This window comes from Pteropus vampyrus, unplaced genomic scaffold, assembly GCF_000151845.1.
Source record: "Pteropus vampyrus isolate Shadow unplaced genomic scaffold, Pvam_2.0 Scaffold294, whole genome shotgun sequence".
Taxonomy (NCBI): domain Eukaryota; kingdom Metazoa; phylum Chordata; class Mammalia; order Chiroptera; family Pteropodidae; genus Pteropus; species Pteropus vampyrus.
Genome location: NW_011889075.1, coordinates 2,374,103 through 2,401,276, shown reverse-complemented (window position 1 = coordinate 2,401,276; position 27,174 = coordinate 2,374,103). Strand labels below are relative to the sequence as shown.

The 27,174-nt window shown below is 39.6% G+C and overlaps 1 protein-coding gene and 1 pseudogene across 2 annotated transcripts in view; one reads left to right on the top strand and one right to left on the bottom strand.

Moving 5' to 3' along the window:
• CCNY (cyclin Y) overlaps positions 1 to 27,174 on the bottom strand; it is a 204,824-nt gene that overhangs the window by 137,663 nt on the left and 39,987 nt on the right. The gene's annotated exons all lie outside the window — the stretch shown is intronic.
• Positions 25,742 to 25,860, top strand: LOC111729969 (annotated as a pseudogene).

Genomic DNA, 27,174 nt, shown 5'->3' with positions numbered 1-27,174 from the left:
GTGTTTTCAAGCCTCCTGTATTTACATAACTAACTACAGACATTTTACATGTATTACTGCTAAATATTATTTTGTTTTACTTATCCAAATTCCAACATACCAAGATCATTTAAAATCTCATTCAGCCATTCAACATTATTAGTTATCCTTCCCAATTTTTTGGTGCTTCAAATTTGAGAAATAGACTTTTATATCATTTTAGTGCCTGAGGAAATTACTTAAGGTAAAGGAAAAGATCAGAGTACTTTGAGGAAACACAAAAGAAATCTGTTCCAGTTAAAACGGTATTAACAAAGCGGTATACAGTTGTTTAATCAGTCAGAAGCTCCCCCACCCTCTACCGACTTCCAACCATTAATATTTCCAACCAACACATTTATCTACATTCTCCAAAAGCAAGGTCTTCCTCCAAATCCAGCAACGGTAAATATATAAACAGTAGGTCTCTAGACCAGCAGCAGCAGCAGCGTTACCTGGAACTCTAGAAATGCAAATTCTTGGGCCCCACCCCACCCCACACCAACTGTGTCAGAAAGAGACCCATTGGCGACTCAGATGCAGCTTTGGGAGAGAACCAAGCTCCAGAGGACTCCTCTGACTGTCCTGTCCAGCAACTCTCCCCAAAAGTGAATATGACCATCCTTGTGCTGATCTCTCCTGTCTGAACCTAAGCCTGTTCTTAGCACTTTTTTATTTTCTAAATATCCAAAAGCTATTCTTCTAAATCTGCCTTTCTAACATGTTCGCCTGGAAGCAGTCAAGCTCTCCAATCCATAGTGCACAAAAGCTGTCTTTTCTCTCTGTTAGGAAAATGAGGACATTATTTGCCTTATCTTACAAAACTTCTTTCCCATTGTTGATGATTTCTCAAAAATTATCTACAATGCTGCTATGATCACATGTGCTTAGTCCCCTGAGCCTGAGAATTTTTTTTTTAGTCTCTCTTAATAATTGTCCTCCTGCCAGGGTTTTCAAACTGCGAGGCTGGGTGAATGTCAGAGAGAACCCAGTTGTTTGTTTTATATCTTCCACTTAGTGAGCATGTCTCTTTCTTGGTCCTGCTCAAGATATAAGACTGTTTTGTTTTGTCGTCACCATCTGTGTAAGCCTCAGCTTATTCTGGGCTTTGGCATTGTTCTGAAAAGTCAGTCCTTTTCATGCATCTATAGTTTCTTCCTTCTAAGATGACAGGACAAGGTTGATTTTTGTATTTCCTTTGCTTTTCTGTACCATCCAAGTTGTATGAAAGAATTATAGATAACTTTTTTTCACACGGGGTAAAAAATCTCTATCTATTTCATTTATTTTAATTTTCATTCTATTTTAATGCGAGTTCTTGGAAGTGTTCTCTATATGTCTTTCTTCTCTGGGAATCATCTGTACATTAGTTTAAATTAAGATTTTTTTTTAACTTTAGAATTACATTTTTCTGTTCCAGCTCTCTTCCCCATACTCTCACTACTCTGAACCAGCCTCCAGAAAGAAAGATACCAGCCTTTTTTCTGTTTGCAGCTGTTATTTCCCAGCTACCTACAGTTACTTCACAGTGACTCAAACTTCTTGAAGTGTGCGGCCCAGTCGCCCTGCCTTCAGCTGTCCCACCTCAGACACCCAGACAGCAACTGTGGTGGCAGAACGCCCACAGCCACACCCATGCCTGTCTTAGTGTGGCAGACTCTCCCAGGCAAAGGATCTGAAAAAACAACGATGAAGGCATTAAAGCTATCATTGTTATGACCTGGGCACACCACAGCAAGCTCATTAGGATCATCATGGTAGATGCAAGACTGACCCCCTGAAAGGCAGCTGACTACACAGGTCACAGGTCCAACCTGGATTTGGGTCAGAAGCTTGATGACTCCTAGTTATAAGACACGGCAAAACAATCCTTGAAGGAAAACACAGTGTTCTTAATATAGTTTGTTTCTTTGCCTAATAAGAAGTTATTATATGGGGTAAATATAATTTCTGCTTTCATCTCTGCGCCTGCATTAAGGTAAAAGTCTAATACTTTATTTTTTTATTTTCTCCATTAGTAGAAAATGAGAACAAAAATTAAGCAGGGTGATGAAGGAAAGAACATAAGTGGAGCCATTAATGATGAAACAATATTTGTTTGTTGGTTTGTTTTAATCCATTTCAAATATCAGTTCTGTAGGCTCCTATTCAGTCTACCCTCAACATCCTTGAGTAAAACTGGGTTTTTGTTTCTTCTGTCTCCTGAAAATAAATTTTCTTCAACCCATAGTACCACTATTTTGAGCAAAAAAAAAACGAACAACAAAAAAAAACACAACAACTTCAGAGTAAGAAAAGAAGACACCTTTGTCTGAAATTAGCTACTCCCTGCCCACTGCCCCCCACCCCAAAAATACTTTGGGATATTTAAAATTGATCCTGCTCCTGGCAAAAGAAATTTTTGCTGTAGCTGTTCAAGGAGAAGACTGGCAGATAATCATTTAATTTGGAAACAACAAAGCTAGAAGGAATAAGTGTTTTGTGATCCTCTTTAGAATCCTGGATTTCAACATCGCCCCACAAGCAATGAGGATTTATCTAGACATCAAACACGACGATCATAAAAGAACACATCTGCAGCTTCCTTCCCTCAGGTGAGCAAATATCCTTATATACAGACCTTTATACTCGCTTCTGCCCCTCAGCTCCCTTATTCTACTCTTATTAAACCTGAGAAGGGACTAGCACAAGAGCAGTTGGAGTCCAAGGATTCTAAGCACATGGCACTCAGGATGCAGACACAGCAATACACAGCCGCCACTCGGCTGGGGCCAGTCATCCGCTGCACCCAACTGTGGATAATTCTCCAGAGTAGTTTATTTCAGTTAGTGTCTCATAAAATACACATTCAAAAGCCTCTTTTCTTCTCTACCATCTTCTCCTTCTTTCAAAAGGAATAAAGAAAGTGCACATTAAAATAATAGATCAATGCCACATTATGCCTACTATTAAAAAGAAAAACACAACAGTCTGGAAATTCATGCTAAGGTTTCCACAGCAACTATTCCTTGGCTCCACTTGTAACATTAACCATTCCATTCCCAAATGCTTTAGAGACTCCAGAAAAGAAAAGGGGGTGGGGGTGTCAACTTACAGTCCTGGAAGGAGGGGAAAGACTTCCTTGTTTTCATGAACTAGAATTCTCCCCTTGGAAAATACTGTTTAAGTAAATAATGCACCATTAAAATTCTTACGCCCAATTATCTAACAGTAGGTAACTCTGCAAAAATCTACTGATAGTTCTTTTGGTTAGGGTGGTGGGAGGGATGCTGGTCAGCAAAAACTGTTGATTTTTTAGAACAGATATATACTTCTCAACAAAGCATATTCTTAGGCATAAGAAGTTATTTTAAGTAATCAAATCAGGTCAGCAAGGGTCCATACCATGATGCAGTGTCTTCTTCCTCTATGAACTGGCTAATTCAAAGGGATCAACTGAAAAGCCCAGGCCATTCATTCCCAAAGTTGGGGGCTGGGAATGAGAAAGAGGTAACTGCAGCTTCCCCTCCAAGAAGGGAAACAAAAATCCAGCTCTGTACCAGGGAGGTTCTGAATAAAATGCCTATTTGTCAAACTACCAGGATGAGTTTTTACTATTTCACAAAATTGCCCACATCAAATATGTGTTGCTGGAAGGGAATCTAAATATGAAGGAAAGCTATCCCCATGGCTGAAATCAAGCAAAAGAGATTGGGGGACAAGTCCAAGAGGACTCAGTGACACTCCGGCTCCACACAGTTTCTGAGTGCCCTTAATTAGAACAATACTTCTGGCCTTCCATTTCAAAATATCTCTCCTCTCGGGCATGTGCCCTCAAACACCAGTTAGAAGGCTGATCCAGTGGTTCAGCAAAAACGTTCCCAATCTGATCTGTAGGAGAAAGCTCTCTTAGGGGTCTCAGTGTAACAGGGTCCCGATGTTGCAGTGAAGGGAGCATCACAAGGATCTGCTAAGGGGGAATCGGTTATATATTTCCTTGTCAGCACTCTGCAAATAAAAGATCTACTGCAGAAGAGGTATGACCTCTTTTCAACTGAAGAAAACAAAACAAACAAAAAATAGCCCATATTTTCCTTTGCAGTAAGATACCTGTCCCTAAATTTAAAAACACACTTCTCGTGTTGATCCATATGGCTGGGAGGCTTCGACCTGAGGTCATGTCACCATGCTCTCACCACTACTGATAATCTAGTGCCCAAATTTGGTGGTGAGGCAGGAGGCAGGCTTCCAGGAGAGGTGGTAGAGAAGCCCAAGGCACCAGGCCCCTAATCCCTCAAAAAAATCCTGAGCACAGGAAAGCATTCCTGAGCACGCACGGCATTCTTGAGCATGGACAAGCACTCTTGAGTACAGTAAAGCATTCCTGATGATGAAAATGCATTTCTGAGCAGGGACAAGCATTCCTGAATATGGGCAAGCATCTTTGGGCATGGACAAGCACCCCTGAGCAAACAAAGGTACCCTGGAAAGTTAAGCTGAGAGTCAGCAGCCAGACACGGGTTCAAAGCCTTCAAAGCATGTTAGGGAATTACAATTTTACCACAGTAGAGAGGAATATTCAAAGTGTGACTCTTGTTTTCAAGATGCCCTTAGCTGCCTTATGATCAAGCACACACGGCTAAAAATCTAAAGCAGGGACTTTATAAAACATGAAAAGAAAAGAAAAAAAAAAAATGACAGCAACCTAGTCAGCCCACAAAGTTCTCAAAGTATATTTGTACATTTGATTGGAATTCAAAATGCTTTTCCACAGCAAGTCAGTTATCAGCCTAGGTCATGATGGACTGAAGGACAAAACTAAAGCACCAGGGAACCTACATACTGTATGTGTGTGTTTCCACACAGAAGCAGCTCTGTCAAGCAAACAGGCCCTCATACCTGCCTAGGCCACATCAGCCATAGTCTCTGGCTAAACATCTGCCCAGCCAGCTTGAGTGCCTCAATCTACAAACATACATTATACAGTAAAAATGAAGTACATTTTCAATTGTTTTAAGTGAAGAAACATGTACTGAGACATTTCATCTTCAAATTTACTTAACTGGATATTTTCAGATTTTTTTAGACAAAATATACTATGCATTTTGTAAAATACAAGATTTGCACTTCAAGAGCAGTTATCAAAACTTACGGTGTTAGAAGTCTGGATTACAGACTGCCATTTAGAGAACTGGATGGCAAATGATTTCAACCACTGAGAACTTGGCAGTACCCTAATCACATAGAGCTGTTGGCTCCAGCTGTCAGAACACAGGAACTAAACGAGATCAACTGAAAACACGAATGACCTGGAGGACTAACCAAACAACAAAGCTCCACGACCATAAAAATACCTGCTAAGAGTAAGAATAGGACAGCAACCCTGAATCTACCTTATGCACAAAGACTTCTGAGGAATGCAACTTGGATCATCTAGTGCAGAGGTCCCCAAACTCTGTTAAGAACTGGACCGCACAGCAGGAGGTGAGCGGCAGGCCAGAGAGTGAAGCTTCATCTGTTTTTGTAGCCGCTCCCCAACACTAGCATTACCACCTCAGCTCTACCTCCTGATCATCAGGCATTATTAGATTCTCATAGGAACACTGGTCCCTGGTTCCAAAAAGATTGAGAACCCTGATCTAAAGGATGTCCACTCAGTGTCTTGCTAGCTTCTCAGCCACTTCTCTTCTCTGGCAAAATGTATCCAACCAACAGACATAGGGTATCAAGATCACATCTGTCTCTACACTCACTGCAAAGAAAGGCAGCTCCCCAGAGCCCTGGGTTCTGCCAGGTGCGCCTCAATGAGGTGCTTTTGCTCTTGGCTCTCGCAGGCCCCAGAAAAGTTACTCTTCTCCCCACTGCCACCACCAACTCCCACTCTGTCTGGATGAGGGTGTTTCTCCTACACCACTGATCAGAGAACAGAACGCGGTCTCACTGCTTTTCCACTTCCCTCTTGCCCTGGAAGTAAGCACACAGCCAAAGGCAGTGATTCCTAACTACTCTGGGCCATCACTCCCTCTAAGAATCTTAACCCAAAGTTAAAAACTGACAGAACTTAAAGTCTTCTCTGGTGCTCCCCTCCCTTATCATCTTTCAGTCAGCACCATGTTTGAGAGCAGGACTCAAGTAAAATCTGTCTATTTCAAAGGTGGATCTAGAAGACACTCATTATCCTGGGCACTACAGTCAGAGATAAGCATGATAAGCCTGCAAAAGCGGATCCTGAGCCTGGAGGACTTACCGCTAACATCTGACAGTAACATCACTCTCTAGAGCAGCCTCCACTCACATGGGGATCAACATGAGAAGCTGAAAGGAAAGCAGGAGGGAAAGGACTCACATAAATAGTGGGAGGGAAAACAGGAGCCAACATCCACTGCAACAGTTTCTGTATCTCTCCATAAGTAAGGAGTCTCCTGGGAGCGTAGGGATGTAACACAGGCACTGTGGCATTACTGTTTCAGCCCCAGTTCTCACTTGCTGGGGTCCTCAGAACACAGCTCATTCAGTGCTCTGCACAGAAAGCTGAACTGAGAAGTTTATTTTGATTCCCTCCCACCACCAATTCTCTCTCTCCCTCACCTCCTAGAACAACTCCTCCCCAATCCAGGGCCAAAAAGTCAAATGAAGTTCCTGGCCTCAAAGTATCTGAGTGCTCCTAACTTCTGACACAATCGATCAAAAGTTTCTTTCTTTAGTTTGAAGATCTCCACTAGGTAGCCAGACAGTCTATGAACTAACATGAGTGGAAATAAGTGACAGCCCCTTGGCATCCCAGAGGTGCAATATTTGCATCTAAGAATAATAACACCTACTAAACTTAGTAGGCAGAATTCCAAGCAATGAAGCTTGCTCGCGCTCACGCTCTCTCTCTCTCTGTGTCTCTCTCTCTCTCTCTATATATATATATTTGTTTGTTTGTTTGTTTATTTATTTATGTGGGGTGAGGAGATCTGAAGGGAAGAGGCTACCAGAGACATCGTTGCTGCCTGTGCACAGGTCCAGGTACTGTACAGCTCCCCTGGACTGTCTTTCCTTCTGAATATAATAACTTCCTGTGAACTTCAAGTTTGTTTTGCCCTATTTGTTTGTTTTCCACAAGATTTCACATAGCAATGGCAGAGGGACTCCAACCCTAGACGGGAACAGGGCTGGTGCTGTGCTAAGTGGGGTCAAATGGGTCTCTGGGGCTCCCATGTAAGCATTACTTTGAACGACCTCACTTTAAGCCCAATACTGTAACTGTAATAAGCAGAAAAACTGATCTAACTCTATTGCTTCCACTGTTCCCTACCCTACCGGAACTGTGATTACAATCCTTTAAAACTGGGAGGGAGAAACACAGAGCTTACAGGAATCTTGCAAAGGGCCACTTACCCCCAAGAAAAACAATGCTGCATGAAGAGGCTACAGCAGAGGCGGTGATTCCTGCCCAGTGAGCTTTATAACAAAAGAGCCAGCAGAGGACTATGAGAATAACTCAACACCCACCTTGGAAGCTAGAAAACCTACAGGATAACCCAGATGGCTGCACATGAGGGGTGACCTATGCCCAGGAAAAAGGAATCTTATTTTCTCATGCAAGTGCCCAGCAACAAGATCAAACTGTCTTGAGCTCCCCTAACCCTACAGAAGAGTGAGGTAAATAAGGGAAATGAAACACCAGTTTGTGTGCTAAGTGGTTTGGGAAGGAGTGAGAATGAAACTACTAATCAAAAAAAAAAAAAAAAAAAAAAAGCTTTAGAATAATTACAGATTTCTATATTCCAGGCTCTTTCTACTGGTTTCCAAATTCCATGATTCCTCTGATACCATTACCATGAATTACAAAGAGATAGGTCTCATTGTCGTAAAAAGACATTCACTGTTTCATGTACTATTTATTGAGCACTTGTTATATGCAAAACACTGTGCTGGAGACAAAGGATATGAAAGAACTTATGGAGATCCCAGCCCTCTGGGAGATCATGGCTCACAAGAGAAAGCCAACAGTGAAAGAGCCAACTGTTCAGTCATATAGTCATTTAAGAGCTATGATGGACCAAAATCCTCTCTTAGGTGCTAACCCTAGGACATCCACACACTGGTCTACCAAACAACAGCTTTAAAATCTCTGCAAAGGATGTGAGCACTGCCTTCCCAGGGAGCCCCCAAAGAGGCTCCAGCTATAAATGGAGCCTGAGAAACAATAGGACAGGTGAAGATAAGTCTTCTTCCTTTCAATTAAAAGGGGGAGGGGGAGTCGGGGGCGGGGAACACCACAGGAACTAAAAGTAACGCACAGTCAGACAATACATAACTGTTCCTCAGGAAGCCAGAACTATACCTACCACGGATTTAACACACTCTCTATCAAAATCCCAATAACATCTTTTGCAAAACTAGGAAAACCCATCCTGAAAGTCATATGAAATCTCAAGGGACCCCAAGCAGCCAAAACATCTTTAAAGAGAACAAAACTGGAGGACTCATACATCCTGGATTTTAAAACTTACTATAAAGCTACACTAATCAAAACAGTATGGTACTGGCATAAAGACATGCAGACCAATGGAATAGAGAGACCAGAAATTAACTCTCACAAATATGGTCAAGTGATTTTTGACAAGATGCTAAGGCTATTCAATGGAAAATGGTGCTGGGAAAACGATATTCATACACAAAAGAAAAAAGTTGGACCCTGACCTAACACAATATACAAAAATGAACTCAAAATGGATAAAAAAAAACCTAAATGGTAAAACTTAGATAGAACAAAAGCTTCATAACACTGAATTTGGCAATGATCTCTAAGATATGACACAAAGACATAGATAACAAAAGAAAGAACAGACCAATTGAACTTCATGAAAATTAAAACATTTTGTTCATCAAAAGACACTATCCATAGAGTAAAAGGGCAACCTACAGAATGGGAAAAAATATCTGCAAATCAGACATCTGATTAGGGATTAATACTCAGTATATAGAGAGAACTTCTAAAACTCAATGACAGAAAAACAAAAATGATCAAAGGACTTGAACAGAATTTCTCCAAAGAAGATAAGCCAATAACCACATGAAAAGATGCTCAACATCACAATTATTTAGGAAATGCAAATCAAAACCACAATGAGATACCATCTCACACCCACTAGGATGGCAGGGATGCAGAGAATTTGGAACTCTTGTACACTATTGGTAAGAATATAAAATGATATAGCCACTGTAGAAAACAGTATGGGGGCTCCTCAAAAAATTAAAAATAGAATTACCATGGAATCCAGCAATTCTTCCAGGTATATAACCAAAAGAGTTAAAAGCTGGGTCTTGAAGAGATATTTGTACACTCATAGCAACATTATTCACAATAGCTAAAACATGGAAGAAACTCAAGTGTCCATCGACAGATGAATGAACGAGCAAATGTAGTCTATACATACAATGGAATATGATTCAGCCCTAAAAAGGAAGGAAATTCTACAGTATGCTATACCATGGATGAACCTTAAGGAGATATGCTGAGTGAAATAAGCCAGTTACAAAAAGATACATACTGCATGATTCCACTTATAAAGACAGAAAGTATAATAGCGGTTGCCAGTTTTTTTTGCAGAGAATGGGAAGTTATTGTTTCCTGGGTATAGAGTTTGTTTTACAAGATTGAAATAGGGAAGAGGCATGAAAACTAAATCATAAACTAAGTTGTATTCAGGGCCTGCTATGTGCTTCTAGACAGGGAACTTGGCCGATCAGCATATGGCCAGACCACAGAGAAGCTACAGGAAGATTCCTGCTGAGATTACCAACTACTTCCCCATGCCCTTAACGATGCATACCCATTTAAACTGAATTTAACAGATTTAAACTGAATTCCTTGAACCTTTGGGGTTCTTTCTCATTTTCTCTGTCTTTGAGAAGAAACCACATCTCTGCGGAGCTTTTTTCTTTCTCCAATAAACTTTTGTCTCTAACTCTGGAATGTGCTTGAATTCTTTCCTGTGCTCTATCTAGAACTCTCAAAAACTCTCTTGTGCAGATTTGAGCTCCGATTTGAGGGAGATTTTCCCTGTCCTGCATCAAAATGAAAAAAGTTATGGGGACATGAAACTGAGGGTGCTCACAATTTTGATTTGATTTGTGACTCTAGCTTTAGAATTCTCTTTTTTTCCTCTCCACACCCCTCACAGACCTAGCTTTACCCCTAGATAATCAGTAAGCTCCCAGGCAGCAGAAAACAATAACGCTGACCAGACTAATGGTAGGCTCAAGATAACATCTTAACCTAAATTATGTTTTAGCTCCTGAGGCCTAAGGTGGAACCACCCCTCGGTTACTTTTCCCAGGAAACCAGACAGAAGGACACCAGAGAAGACCTTAGAGCCATCCTCAAGACCTAAAGAAATGGTTTACTACCCTCACCTCACCTCTGACCAATCAGCTTCCAACATGACCCTGAACTTCTAACCCACAGTGTCTTGTGATATTACCTTATATAATCCATAACCTGCACACCATAGGGGAGTTGGGTCTTTTAGAGCGTGAGCTCCCAGCACTCCGACTGGCCAATTCTATAACAAATTACTTCCTTTCTACATTGCAAACTTGTGCTTGTACATTTTTTTTCAGACAGTGCTCACAGGCAATGGACTCAAATACTGGGGTTCAGTAACAGATGTATGATGGTGAGGATCTGCACAACAAATACGAATGCATTTAAAACTGCTGAACTGTAAAATGGTTAAGATGGTAAATGTTAGGGCATGTGTAGTTTACTACAATTTAAAGGGAGAGAGAAGGCCTCACAGAGTGAGCCTATAGAATATCGTGTTTAGTTTTCTAAGGCACAGAATCATAGTGTTTATTTAGTATGACAATATATTATGGCTCTGTCATTTTATAAAGAGCACTGTGGTCAGGAGGCCTTTCAAAACTGAAGCTAAGTCAGAAATAAAAACCTTGCCCTAAAAACAAAACAGACAAAAATACTGAACTAAAAGGTGCAAGAGGTCACAGATACTTCAAATATTAACAAGGTAGTCTCGCTGAGAACCAACAGCAGTGACTGGCATGTGGCAACGTGATTCTATATATTTCAATTTAGGATTTGATTCTTAAACCAATGACACTTAAAAAGGCCACCCCCCCCCACACACACACAATGATTTTTCTTATTTTAGAAAATGTAAGCTCCCTAAATCTGCAATGAATTGAATGCTTTTGTTAAACAATTTGTTACAATTACTAGGGTTTTCACGGTGTGAAATTGTTTTAAAGAGACAGAAAATGCAACTGTTAATTTAATCAAGGCAGTTAGGGTAAATCCTTGTATTTCAGCATTCTCATCATTAACCTATCCTTATAAATTACTCCCACATGGCTTTTCAAAGTAGAAAAAATTAACAAACTAAAACTTTAAAGTAGTGGCAGAGAAATCAGAAAACATGCAGATGGGTCTCTAAGAGGAAGAATCAGGAATTACCACAGCCCTGAAGGCTATTTCTAGACAGAGCTTCGTACCTCTTGGAGAAGGTAGGAGATGCACCTACTATCATAAGTCGTCTATGTCCCAGAACTGATTAAAGAAGATACTACACAAGTCATACTGGGCACTGGAGAGCGAAGTAACCAGTTCACAGAACCAAAATTTTGCCCCAGAAATGGAGGAGGGTTGGCGGGGGCGGAGCTCAACTCACTCATTCTGCCCATCTGGAGGTCGTATCCCTGCCACAGGACAAACTGCTTTCTTATATGTCAACAATCACATCAATTACCACTTTTCCTGACTTTACTTACCAAATGAAGCCTTTACAACACACACAAGAGGCTGGAAACATGGCCTGGAAGTTTAATAAATGCAAACAAGCAGTAAAGCCTGAGCTGGTCATCTGCCTCACAGAATGGCTTGAAAAAAAAAAGAAGAGGTGTAAGAAAAACATCAAGGAGGCGTAAACTAGCTGTATGAGGCTTTCATATTGACACCACTCAATATAAATTCTCCTGAACAACTTAAGCAATGGAGGTGTTCCTATGATATGGGTGCAACAAAGTGGAAGGTAAATGGAAAGGAAAAATGAAAGGCAGGAGCGGAGGTGCTAAATAGCGCTAATTCACACTAACTTACAGACATGCCTCCCCAAGGAGCAAGGCCATGATTTCTCTATGAATCAATAAAAGGCACAGGACACTACTAATAAAAAGCCCAGGACAGCAGGGAGAAAATACTGCTCTTTGATCATCCCCTCTTCCTGCTACAAGCCAACTTGCCGTGCATTTATTAGAGCATGCCCCTACGAGTCCTGTATCAAGCAAACAAACAAAATTATTCTGACACGTTAAAACAGTAAGAAAGACTTTATTCAGGACCATTGTGATAGGTGTCAAGACTACTACAACAAGGGAGAGAGATGGAACTCAACTCCAAATACCTGGGCTAGGTTCTGTGGTGGCCACAATAAAAGTCTTCCTGGCCTCTCTGTCCCACACTCCTCCATCAGTCACATCATGTGGTCATCTCGTTTCTCCACTCACGAATCTGCAACGACTCCAAGATTAGTTGGGATTCCAGGTCTTCCTCATCTCCTCTGCTCTTTTACAAAGACCCACCTAAACACTCCTTGTACTTTTCTTCCCCCTCACCTTTCCTCTATCTATTCCCTCACCAGAATGTGCCGCTCCCCTTGACATCTATCAAAATCCTAACTCCCTTCAAGATCTGGCTCTAATCTCAATGCCTTTGAAGCCTTCCCAGACCACCAGTTGGACCTGAATTCCTCAGCCTGGATGAGTCCACAGGACATTCTAGCTGTAGCACCTCCTAGATTATTTTTAAACATTTAACCCCATCTAAATTGTAAGCTCTTTGAAGACAGGGATCCTGTCTTAGGCCACTTTACTTCCTTCATGATACCTAGAATAGTGCTTTCCCCTGGACTTTATATTTGTAATTTCAAGGGAGACACCTTTTACTCCTTTACTACAAAAATCAAAATTTCTTTCAGATTAGTTAATAAAACACCACACACTTAAAACTAATAGGGTTTATCTATCAGAAAGTATGATTAAGTATGAAGTAGGTGTTTCCTACTATGTTTACACATCAGGAAGAGAAAAAAATTTAAAAAGAGCTCCTATTTTGAAAGATCTTATGTTTATTTTCTTCTAAGCTTATATACACTTTCTAAATTTTCTGCAATAAACGTTACTTTTATAAATATGAAAAATGTCATTTTGAAAATACTTTAATGGAACATATAATAAATGTTATAGGAATTTTAAAGAAGGCTGATATTCATGTGACTAGGAACAGGCAATAAGGTAATCATGGAGAAAGCTGAGCCGGTACTAGCAAGGCCATGAAGGACTGATTGGTAGATGAAAACAAAACTAAGAAGGGAGGGGAAGGGGAGAGGAAGATGGGGGCAGAAGGGAGACAACAGCAAGACAGAGGAAAGGCCTAGGAGGAGAATCTCAAAAGCAATAACTGAGGCTACCATTTACTGAGAACCTGCTAGATCCCAGGCTTTGTACAAGCATAATCTCATCTAATCCTTGTAACTACCCAGTGAGGTAAGCATTACTATTCTCATCGTAAAGATGACAAAACTTAAAACTAGGGTGACCTGCCAGAAGTCACATATCGACTGCGAGATGGAGTCTGTGCTCTTTCCACTCTGCTAGCAATTTTTCAGCTGGGTTCTGTATTACTAGAGGGATCTGTGCATAGCTGGGCTCAGGCCCCAGCCCTGAGCAGGGAAAGCTCTGGTTTCCCATTCAGAATCAACCTGAGCAGTTCCACTTTAACTCATTTTATGTATCTTGATAATCTGTATAAAACGTCATTTTAAAAAATACAGGAATTCCAACACACTTAAAAACATAAACAAAAGTTTGAAACCACCAGCCTGTGCCACATTGCCACTATGAAGACCCTGAGCGGCTGAGATGTAGTTGGTAGGCATGCGACATTGGGGAACACAGAAGCAGCAGCCTGCCCTGGGCACGTGTAAGGAAGCAGAGAGAAATGAAACTGAAACACAAGAGCCCAGAAAATTTCAACAGCTTTGAAGTAAGGCAGAGGTGAGGTAAGGGAGCGCTTTCATTAGTGGACAACTGTCCTCCTTAGGCTCGCATCAAAACCAAATGTGCAGGCACATCCTCCAAGCAACCAGCATTTTAATAAAAACTTAGGAAAGCTGTTGTTTTCATTAAGGCTGGCTTTGGTACAAATAATTTCAAATACCAAAACAAATGCAACTGTGCAATTCTATTTTAAAACTACCTGAATGTGTGCCTTGCAAAAGTATGTAGGTTTTTTAAAGCATTCCTGCTCCTAAGGTGGGGATACTGTCTGCTGGCTCACCAGGCATCCCAGGCAAGTTTTGGGGGGAGTTTCTCCATCCTAGATTTGTCTCCTACTAATTGCTGAAAAGCAGCACAAAGGGCATGTAGTCAGAGTCAAAATTAACTGACAAGAATTTATATATATTCAGTCATAAGATAAACCAAGATCAAATTATGCTCTTTGGCTGATTTCATTTATATGCTATAATTTGTACAAACAGAATCTAATAGTTCTCACAGTTTGAAAGTATAACCCTTAAAAGCAAGCCAATGAATGCTTGGTATGAGATTTTCCTCATTTCCCATTTTCTAAATGCTGAACTGACTTATTACTAAGTGATATTTTCTGTTTAGAGGAGAGCGGTCTGCAGGTCTACAAGCCATAATTCATTTTGTTCATTTGGTTTCACAACCACAACCAGTGGCAGATGATGCCTTTATGAGAGACAGTTGGCAACAATATCTTCTTACCGCGTTTTTACACAAGTTTTCTGAGACTTGCTTTTTAATGGCTTTATGGAAATCAAAAAATAAAAGGGTTTTTGAGTTATCTGCTTTGATATAAAAGTCACAATTCTCTAGCTCTTAATTTGTTCATAAATAAAATCAGAGGACTGAAACTATTCTACTTAGCTTGGCAAACACTTATTGAGTACACTATCTGTACAAGAGGTGCTGTGGTAATGTGGGAATTCAAAGATGAAATAGACACAGTACCTGCCCTTGGGAAGTTTGTAAAATTTAGTAGGAGTGAAATAAACATAAATAGATGACTTCTATAAAGAGCCTATGACTGGCAAAATAATGGCCACTAAGATGTCCACATCCTAATCCCTGTGAATATGTTACCTTATATGGCAAAGGAAAATTAAGTTTGCAGATGGAATTAAAGTTGCAAGCCGCTAACTTTAAAATAGGAAAATTATCCTGGATTATGTGGTGTAATCCACTTAAAAGTGGAAAAGAGAGGCAGAAGACAGAAGGATATGATGATAGAACCTGAATCAAGGGATGCCCAGTTGTTGGCTTTGCAGGTGGAGAAGGTGGTCATGAGCCAAGGAATGTAGCTAGAAAAAGTAAGGAAATAGGATTCTCCCCTAGAGCCTCCATAAAGTACTGCCAACGCCTTGATTTTAGTCATATTTCTGAACTAAAGAACTGTAAGGTAAACATTTGAATTGTTTTAAGCCACTATGTCTACAGTAATTTGATATGGCAGCAACAGAAAATTAATAGAGCCTTTCAATTGGAAAATACAATATTCATATACGAAAAGAGAACATAACATTCCTCCCAATGCTTCATCAGCCATGCTCACAGGGAAAGCAAAGCCACTGGACTCTTAAAGCTTGAACCGGAAAAGCAAATGCCAAGTTGTACACACTCATGCTGTAAGAAGTTTTCAGTGCCTGTGCCTAAAAAGTCCTTCACAGACTCACCAGCCAAGAGAGCTGTGATTTGGGAGGCAAATCTACTCATCAATACAAGGCCACACCAATTCTGCCAATACTATCACTTTGGACACTTACGTGCCAGACAGACAAATGCTCACATGGGCATTCTGAAATGTCTGCTATTAGTCTATTCTGTTTTAGCATGAGTCAACCAGGATGCTATAAATATAGTTTACTATGGAGCACAACATTTAAATGCAATACCAGGAAAAGCTGCACAATCATCCTCCAAACACTTGTCTGGGGCCAGAAGTATGCTCCCCTGGAACTGCTGTCCAGAGGAGTCAAAAATAGCCCCAAAGTTACCTTCCAGGACACACTCTGAAATACTACAGGAACATGAAAAGCACAAGGGGCTGGGTACCAGCCTGGTATTTTAATTTTTTGCTCACTTGTGATGCCTTAGGGGAGTGAAGCCTCAGCAGGACTGAGGCCAGAAGGTAAGGGCCACACCTAATTTGGTTATGTTTAGAAAAGCCAGGCTTAGACACAGACTTCTACAACAACTGTATTCAGAATCCCTCAACAAATCAATCTGTGGCTTTAAATATTATCTTGTGAATCCTGGCAGCAAGTTTACTCAGGAAGAAAATGCTTAATTCTATGTGCTATACATTAACTACTAGATTTATTACATAAAACCCAGTATTTTGTTTTGTCTTGTTTGTTTTTTTTTAAGTTAAAAAACAACTCTGGGGGTCAGGAACCAGTCTCTCCACAATGTGCCAGCTCAGCCCACAGATTATGTCGACTTAGAAACATTTAAAGCCTAATAAACGCAGGAAGACTTTTTTATCTTCCCATTTCCTTCTTAAAGAGATTCAGATAGAAAAAACTGCCTCAGGAAGGGTATCTTCGCATATTCACTTTAGTACATATAAATTAAGTGTGGTAGACAGGATTGATCCATGCAAAAATCTGTTCACTAGATTACTCTCTGTCCTACTATTTCTCAGTTACCTTGCAAGAATTTGTTTGTCACTTTATTGGCTAGCTGTGTGAATTTCCTACTTCCTCTTTGAAATCCCAGATCCCTTCCCCCTTCCCTTTTCTCCTTTGTCCAAAATGACATATATACTTCCATTTTGCCTGTCTTTGGAATTTTCATGCTTATGTGAATTCCCTGTGCATGTATTAAAATTTGATTTTCTCCTGTTAATCTGTTGATTTATTATCCCAGCTAGAAGAATTTAGAAGACGGGAGGAAATTATTTTTTTACACCCCACACTGCCCACAATAAGTTTTTAAATAACTGGCAAACTGTACGGATTTAATCACTTTAAAAAACTTGTGTATGTGTATACTTCCCTCTCCCCTTTCTTGATTTCTTTCTTTTATCTACTCATCTCTTAGAATTATCATCTGACATCCCATTTTGCATATTTGAGCAACAAATTGATTAAAGTCATTCCCCTACCTACCATTTTTTATCCCAAATCTGCACCAAACAGAACACTGAGCAAATAAGGTTTGCTGTTATCTAACTTGGAGCAGCCTCCTCTCCATTTCTATCCTTCCCTGATGCACAGAAGAACTATAGCCAGTCATTCCAATTTTATGTTTTCTTATGGGAGCTCTCCCAAACCCTTAGTACACTAAAGGGAAAAAAGAAATATATGACCACAACGAACACAGCTCTCACATATAAGACCTCCAAGAGGAAAAAAGTTAATATGCTTTACTAGGGATTGCTTTCCACCCCCCACCTGCCTTTTCTCTAACACCAAGGTTAATAGGAGCTAAAGATAATAAGACCCTGCGGACTCTTACATAACACAAAGATGAAGAAAAACTCACGGAATGTGATGAGTGATTCTCAATCAGTCGACATCAAGTTAAGAATCCCCAGGTCACCAGCTCTCTTCTTTTATAGGAACATGACAGATTTTCATCTAAATCTAATGGAATTACACATCCAGAGGTCCGAAAGCACAACCAATTCCTATTCCTCGATTTCACATTTTAATGATAGTTGGAAACAAATTTATAAACAAAGGAACAAGATTCTTAAATCAAGAAACACTAGTACAGATATGTAGTCATGTTGAGAACTCACACATTTATGCTAAATTATGTCTTCATGTTCACTGAAATAGAGAGTATCATGCTAACCTTTTTTCTTTCAAATAGCCTTCCAAAGGAACACTGTCACTCCAAATTAAATACCTCAACATCACAATCTTGGGAGGAGAGACCACAACTGATGATATATATTGCAAAGTGCCACTGGGTTTTTTAACTTTCTTATCTACTATTAGGAGGATCATAGTGAAACTAAATTCGCTTGTTTAAAAAGCAATATCAGGTGTTGGTGGAAATACAGAACAACTGGAATTATCAAACCTCACTGTTGGGAATATATACTTCCACTTTGGAAAACTGTTCAAAAATATTTCATGTATGAACTAAAATTTGCAGGTACCAAACATCAAGATTACACCTCAAATTGTTTCACTGTTTAAGTTTTAAACACAAATAAAAACTCCAATGGTCACATGGAATGACAGAATTATAACCATGTTACTATCATTGTTTACTTCAAAGCACTGTTTAGCGCAGTAGCACCATAGGGGTTGGAGACACAAACTATGCCCAAATTAAGCTTAAGATTATAATCATTATGAACTTTCTTTCACAACTAATGTCTACAACTACATCCACATGTATGAAGCCAACTGTATATTATCTATCTTCCATGTAAAACAGAATGTTTATTGAAGTAAAACAAAAGCCTCAACAGCAAATATCTGGAACCTAGACCAACAAAAGATTTGGAAAGGAAGACTATTTTATCATTGACATTCTTTAGAATAATAGGCACAAGGCAATGTGTAAAAAAAAAAAAGGTAGGCTGACTTGTAGTCAGTTTTATCATTGTTTTTAAATTCTCTTACAATGGACCCTCCGATTGCCTATGGAACAGGATGGGGAGCCTGATCGCTTCTACCTCCCTACTCTTGGTTTATCACAGTCTGTCAAATAGAGTTTTAAAAGATACATAATAAAAATATATTAACCTAAAGTTTACATATCCAGTACTCCTTAGCCATGGTTTGTTAGCCGCAATCTTTGTCCGAAAATATGAAATCCCAGAAATATACAATTCATAAGTCTTAAATACACACCATTCTGAGTAGTTTGATGAAATCTCACGCCCATCTTGAATCATCCCTTTGTCTAGCATATCCAGACTATACAGATGCTACCCACCTATTAGTGACTCTAGTAGCCCTCTAGGTGATCAGATAGGTTATGAAAGAGACCACATTCACATAACTTTTATTATAGTATATTGTTATAATTATTCTGTTTTATTCTTATTGTTGTTAATGTCTTACTATGCCTAATATCTACACTTTATCATAGGTATGTCTGCATAGGAAAAAAACAGTATATAAAGGGTTCAGTACAATCTGTGGTTCCAGGCATTCACGGGGGGTGGGGGGGGGGGTCTTAGAATATATCTCTCTCACTTTCTCACATAAGGGGGGATTACTATATTTTACAAATATTTGAAATTTCTTCCATTTCTAGTTATCTAGGCTGTAAAAACATGAACACATGTGCCTCATGAAACATGTACAAAATGTTCACAGTATCAGTATCGATGGTTAGAAAGAAATAGAACAGCTAAATAAAATGAGGCATAAGGATACAACTGAATATTGTATAGCAATTAAAAGGAATAAATTACAGCTCTAGGTTTTATTTATAATACTCCAATTTTTAAATTCACATACTTGTATAATTCAAATATAATATATTTTCAAATTACAATAATGAAAGATATAAATAACCAGATTATTACCCACCATCAATTCTCAGCAGGCCTATAACTGTATATACTTGGGTCTCTGCTACTACCTTTTTGCCACAATCACTGTAAAATATAGAATAGTTCAATCTACATGTTGGGAGCAAAGGCCTATGGACCTGACTTTGTACATTAATGTGAGTTCCTAGAGATGGCTGCCCTTGAAAATGGATTTAGCAATACTTGTCAGTTCAGCTGGTTTTTTGAACTGAGGATCTTTACACTGGGAGGGCCAACTTTTATGGTCATGCAAAAGCAGAGGCAGAAATGACAGCCACACAGCAGAGAGAGGGGTCGTGAGAGAGAGACGCTGTCTTGATTCCTGGTGGCTTTCTAGTTTCTAGTTCTAGTTTCTTCTGGGGTTTAACTCTGCTTGTTTTCCTTGGGTGCTATGCAAGACCTACCTACACCTGAGACCTTATCTGGTATAAACTAATTTGAGTAGATTTTGTTGAGACAAACATGGGTGTGGACTGAGGGGAGAAATCTGATAACCCTCTCAAGGCATCACCCTGGGAGCTGGGGAAGGGGGAAAAGGGTAAGTGGGCAGGGGGCAGGACTGCTGCCATCATGAGCCCACAGAAGCACTTCCTAAGGAAAGCTTCTCTCCCAAACCCAAATTGAGAGTGCCCAGGCCAACCCTATGTACAGGACTGGCCTCAAGCCATCTCAGTGCATGAGTGTGCAGACCACAACAAACTCCATTTGTGCTCAAGTTATACTCCAGCTGAGTCTTGATCTGCATCAACCTCATTTCCTCCACTGCAGGTCCGTCCCATCTGCTTATCTTTCAGGATATTACAAAGTCAAGTAGCTATCCTGCTACACTAGCAGGAAACTCTTTTAACTGGAATTTGTGGAGAGTAAACTATTATATATAATTCATTGTTTCTGAAAATGTTGTCTGTGGAACATCATACTGCTGCATGCTTAACAGAAAGAGGATTCTGTAGTTAATTAAGTTTGGATAATGTTGTCTAATATATATATTCTTAATCCCACTCCCCACAATACATAATACAATTTATCATATTAAAGGCTCAGCAAAGTGCTGTAGGAAAGAAATCTGTTTTACTCTAAGCCAGGGTTTCCCAAACTTATTTGACAAACCTTTTTCCTACCTAAAAGGATTGTTTCCCATCCTTGCTTGATCCTAAGAATCACCAAGAATAAGCGTTAAAACTAAGAACTCCCAGGCCCCACTCTAACCTCTTGGTTAAAATCTTCAAGGGAGGGGTCAGGTCATTTAACAAGCACCCCAGGTGACTTATCAGACCAGTTTGGAAAATACGGACAAACTAGCACTAAGCCAGAAACACTATTTTCTGTTTAAAATGTTCCTAAGTTGTTTCCAGTTCAATTTCCTGATTCGAGAACATTATTCTAAGTATTATTATCCACTTAAAGTATATAGAGTATAGTATTTCTACTGTTCCTGAGTAAATCACAGCAGCAGTTTTCTCATCCTTTGGGTTTTTTCCACTAGGTTAATAGTAATCATTATAACAACTGAGCTCTTTAATGTATTTTCTCCCATAGTTTTTCACAACAACCTTATGAGAAAAGTACTATTATTTATTTTCCCTATTTTGAGGAAATGAGGAAGCAAGCTAAGAAAATTTAAGTGATTTGCCCTAAGTCAGATTTTCTCAACCTCAGCACAATTGACATTTTGGGCTGGATAATTCTTTGTCGTGGGAGTGGGAGGCTGTCTAATGCACTGCAGGTGTGTTAGCAGCATCCCTGCCTCTACCCACTAGATGCCAGTAGCACCGCCCCTCCAATTGTGACAACTAAAAATGTCTCTGAACCTTGCCAAATGTCCCCTTTGGGTAAAATCAGTTAGGAACCACTGCCCTAAGTGATATTGAAAGAGCAGAGGAGTCCAAACTCTCATCAATTCAAAGTCCCTGCCAGACCCTCCCAAGAGTAGTCTTACCCTCTACGCACTTCGCTCTCTGAGTGCTTATAAGATGAGAAGCCCAGCAGGCCCCGCTGGAGCTGTTACTGCTGTCTCACAGCCTGTCAGCAATGAAGAAAGGACTGAAAAAAGCTCATCAAGTAAAAAAGTGTGATAAAGGTATACCAAGTGCTAGCAATCTCTGGCACAGAGTAATCCCTCAGTACAAGTACTGTGTGTCTTTCTGCCTGTCCTGCCAAAGGCTCCAGCTGCACATATGAAAGATTCTCAATCTCTTCACTTAAAAATGAATCAGAAAAAGAATCCTGCCTAAAATGGCATACCCTAGTGTAGTCAACACCCAGGATGGATCATTTAACATGCTCTCCTCATATGAAAACTTTTTTTTCAAAAAGTGTTTTTATATAAAAATCAACAACTATCACTTTCTTGATTTGTCCTTTAGTATTAGAAAATTAATTTTAACTTGATAAATTTCAACTTTACAGATATAATGCAAATTTAGTAAAACATATCATGTATGAACCAAAATTTGCACTTACTAGACAAAAACATTACACCTCAATGTTTGCACTGTTCCACCGTTTCAATTTTTAAGCGGAAACAAAAACCCAACTACTCACATAGAATGACAGAATTATAAACCTCAATAATACTACCATTGTTCATTTTAAATCTATTTAAATGTAGCAATATGTAGTACCACAGGGGTTAAATGCACAAAGATTTCCAAAGCAAGTTTGAACAATTCCAAACTCATAAAAATCTTCTCTCAAAATGAATGCATATAGCTGAGTCCCTATGTATTGGGGCCAACTGTATGATTAAGAGTCTCTGATTTAACTGCCATGTAGTACACAATGTCTATTAAAAGATAAGTAATCAAAAAGCCCTCATTTGAAGCTTACAGATATATTATTAAAACTCAAGTTACCATAACAATTATTTAGAACACACACTAACATAAGATTTTGTTGAAAGAATACGTTATCACTGACAATGTTTAGAATTGCAGGCACAATTCCAGACTTTAGACTTTGCAGATGGAACTTTTGGATGGTTTATTATTGTTATTAAATTCCCTAGAGACACTGAACCTCTTATCACCTGCACTGGAGCAGAATAATCCCACCACCAATCCTTGGTATACTACAGTCTCCCTAGCAGTGTCAAATGGTACTCCAATGTTTCAAGTCCATAAAATAGTTGGGTACAAAAGAATGATGGAAAAAAAAAAAAGTCAGAATAAAATCATCATTAAAGAAACAAAAAAGTTGTCAGATCTCCTGGTCCGATTTCTAGTCAAACTCTAGCTCACTATGTATATCAGACAAGCTGAACTGCTGCAGGCAGAGCAGTGAGGAGGACACAAGCTTTGAATGCTGGATGCAGATGGTGTGACACCGGGCAGGTTACTTCACCTTTCCAGGCCAGTCAGTTTTCTCATATTCAAGATGGAGATATAATACTATCTGCTCCAACATAATAGTTAGCTGTACCTAGGCAATATCTTGAAATTACTGAATCTAGTTGATGAATATATACAGATTCATTATACTACTCTCTTTAATTTTGTATATTTAAAATTATTGTATATTGTAAATTTTTGTATATTGTTTTCAAAATAAATCTTTGAACTGAGTTGTCAGTATCAGCTTCCTCATATATATAAAAACAAAAGAAATAAGGACCTCTTAGGTCTCTTTGGACTCTAACACCCCATTATGTATCCCACGCTGAAAAGGGAGCTCAATTCCCAGGTACTGGGAGTCATGCTGAAGGAGAACATTCCAGGAATAAGTTCTAACCACTGGTCATCTCCAAGAATGATCACTGCAGTCGATGCCTCACACATAAACAACTGACTCCAGGCATTCATTACAAAATACAAACCAAAATGAGACCAGCACTTCTGGATCCAAGTCCTTAATATTCTGAGACTGGTGCCTGGCCCAGGAAAGAACCTTTCCACTTTTCATGGATCAGAGACCAGCAAAAGACATGACAACGATGAGTACTGTTCTTAAGAAAGGGAAATACTCCAAAAATGCTGTATGAATTAAATATGATACATACCACAAATGACTTCTAAGGCTTTCTAGGGGAATTTTACATTCAAATAATGGTAGAATGGGCATTCATAATTGTTTGCTGACTGTACAAATAAGTGAACGAGTAAAATGTCGCAGCAAAACTTAGAGAATCTATTCTAAACTAGAGAAAACACCTATGACCAGACAAATATCCATGGAGCTGGAATGGAATATCAGTCTAAATAAATGTACACAGCATGTATAGTTACATAAAATTTTATAGACAGTAGTAGTTCAGCCAGACCAAAAACAAGAAAAAAACATTCCAGTACCCTAGAAAATGGCTATTTTAACCTGAGAAAACATCGTAAGAGTCATGAGCACACGTTTCTGACAGACTACACTGTGTTAGGACAAACTCAGATCTCTTCTCAAGCTCCAAGGGACCCTCAGAGCAGCATCTTCCTCTCCACTAAAGGAACACAGAAGTAAAAGCATGTTTTAAGAGCTAGAACAGACGCCTCAACTTTGACACAATCCAATGCTGTAATTCCTTAATATGAAAAACATATGTCTACATAGTAGTCTGTTAAGAACTCATGTCCTACTGGCTTCCAAAAACCATCTTCCAAGTATAATCTAATCAATAACTGAAGACAGTTCTTTAAGTTTAAAAAGTCCTATCACAAAGTAGTCCCCCCCCCACCCCGCCCCCCACTACAATCTACTGGCTCATTCGCATTTCTTTACTCTGTGTGACCTGCTTCATGGGCCAGCTTCAGCTTAATGAGTACCAAAATATCTGGAGGGGACAGCTATGATTCCCTTTCCTGTATGGTGAAATGGGATTTCAAATCCTCTGACAGAGGGTTCCACTGACTGCTGGCCCAAGTTAACTTTCTTCCTAACAACTCCCCGGGTAAAATAGGACTGGGATGAACAATAGAGATAAGCAAGAGAGTTCTCAGTAAAATAAAGTAATATCCCAGCATTCATAACCTTTTCCCACCATTTTCTCATCTTTTCCTACACATTTCCCTCTGTTCCCAAGAGTCTAACACTCTAAATCAGCTTAAATGCATAACTTTAACATGGGAGAAGAAATGTGGAGTTACAGAATACGTAGAGCTGAGATAGTACAGCTCATAGAAAACCATATGAGCTGAGATAGTACAGCTAATAGAAATCCATAAATCTTTCCATCAGCTCACTTAATCCCTCTCCTAGAACCAAAATGCTAGTTTCCAGGTCCCTGCAGAAAGATGTCTTTTCTTGTAATATAGTTTGGCTCCATTTTTGATGTTTGACTGCTGACAGCACTCAAGCCCTACCACTTCCTACCTTCCCTTTCTGCTCCCCATTTGGGCAAGCTGGCAATAAAGCCCAGGGCCCCTTCCTTTGGCACATGCAGGAATTCCAAACCACTCAAGCCCAGGTAGGTAGGCAAGGAAGCTCGGAGCCAATCTCACCCTCTAAATACTATACAAGCCAAGCCAGTCTCCTTACCCTGTTCTCTCAAGATACTTTCATCCGCTTGAGAGCCTGCCCTGTGTTCCTCCAAAAGCTTCATTATGTGACCAAGAAGAATTTTTATACTCTCTTGGTGTGCATGTGGCCTCATCAGCCTTTGACATACAAACTAAACTCTGGGTGGGGTCAATCCCACCAATGGAGAGTAGCCACAGCATTTCCAAGTGAAAGACCCTGTCTACTCCTTCTGACTTCAATCCACATCTGAGCTAAGGGAGCCACTTAAAACACCGGCCCCTCCAATGTCTGTCTTGATTGTGGCCATGAGAACCCTCTCTCACTAATAAAGCAAGCCTACTGTGGTTACAAACATACACATCCATCAGAACACAGGAGGCCTGAGGACTGGTGTCCATCCTCCGCTGTATAACCATATGACTATAGACTGATACTGATGAATCTCATTTTCCACTTCTCCTTGTCTAACTAGTAAGATCATAGTGAGCATCAAAAGGGGCGGGATATAGGACAGCACACTGAAAACTGTAATGCCAACACATACTATACAGTTTCCTGAGGCGGCAGCCCATCTCCCTCCCCCAATGCTCAGTTCTGCTCTTCTAGTCTCCCTCTGGCTCCCTTTCTGTCTCTGCTCTTAAAAACTTTTGTGGAGAGCTACTATAATTCACTAAAAAAAAACCAAACAAACCAAAAAACCCTCCTGTCTACAGCCATGCTACCCTGAACAAGCCTGATCCCATTTGATCTCAGAAGCTAAGCAAGGTCAGGCCTGGTTAGTACTTGGATGGAAGACCACCTAGGAAGACCAGGTGCCGTAGGCATTAAAAAAAAATAAAAAATAAAAATATAAAATAAGTGATTGTAAGCTGAGAAGGTCCTTGCAATCTGTGAGGTCAACCAAGGGTTGCCTTGCCTAAAAAAAAATTAAATAAACAAACAAACAAACAAAACAAAAACCCACCTAACTCTCTCTGCACTCACCCTAGCATAAGAGGCAGTGACAGAGACTCAGTAACCCCTTCTAAGGAGTTACTCATATAAGTAGATTAACACCAAATCTCTTCTATATTGTAAAAACACTGAAGATCACACATCATATCACACACACCGAGACCAACATCTGGGGACTCCTCCCAATTCCTGAGCTCTCTGGAAGAAGAGAGTACTTTGATCACACCACAGAGAATCCACTAACAAGGAAAGCAACTTCTCCCACTTAAAACAACAACACTTAAAACAAAAAAGCTCAGAAGCCAAGCACATGTCCATTTTGAAAAATCTAAATATAACAACAGTCACTTCCAAGTTGGTTATCTAAATATCAGGGTTGGGATAAAATATACAAAAAACCTTCCAACTCTTTAACTAGTAATGGCTCCAGTATTCATGGCCTTTTTGTCATCAAATAAAAAGTTAAAAATAAACAAACAAACACTATTTAAAGCTCTGAGAAGCCAAGTCTTAATATAGAAATGGATCCAGGTAGAACTCAGGGAACTGGCCCCAGCTTTGGCACTGACTGATTTGGAAAGCGCTACTCAGCCTTCCCATGCCTTAGCTGTGACACTGTGCAGAGGTTGGTAAGTACCACCACTGCATCAGCGCCTGCGCTCTGTCTACATGTCCAAATGGACATGTTGGCCAAGTCCAGGCAATTGTTTGAGTTATAAGCTAAAATAGCCACTTTTTTCACTGAATATCATTTTAACCTGAAAGAACAAATGACAAACTATGCTCATTCAGACTTCCATATTTGTTCATTCCTGAGAAAATGTTGGACAAAGTGAGCCTGTTACTTCAAATATTTATTGCCAATGATAAAATGCAAGCTTTCACCTGGAAGTCAGAACTCTGGAAAACTTGTATCTGCCACCATAACCCTGAGGCTTCCCAATAATTAAAATACTTTTCTGATGAGTTCAGTGGTGAATCAAATGTATTAGATATAGATAGATAGATAGATAGATAGATAGATAGATAGATAGATAGGACAAAATATGTCAACATTTGTTAAGATCTATATAACTTAGTACACCAATATTTTCCAAATGATGAAAGCATGAAGTTAAAAATCTTGCACAGGTGAAAGATCCATTTAAAGTACAAGCCAGATCAATAAATTTTAATGTAACAAA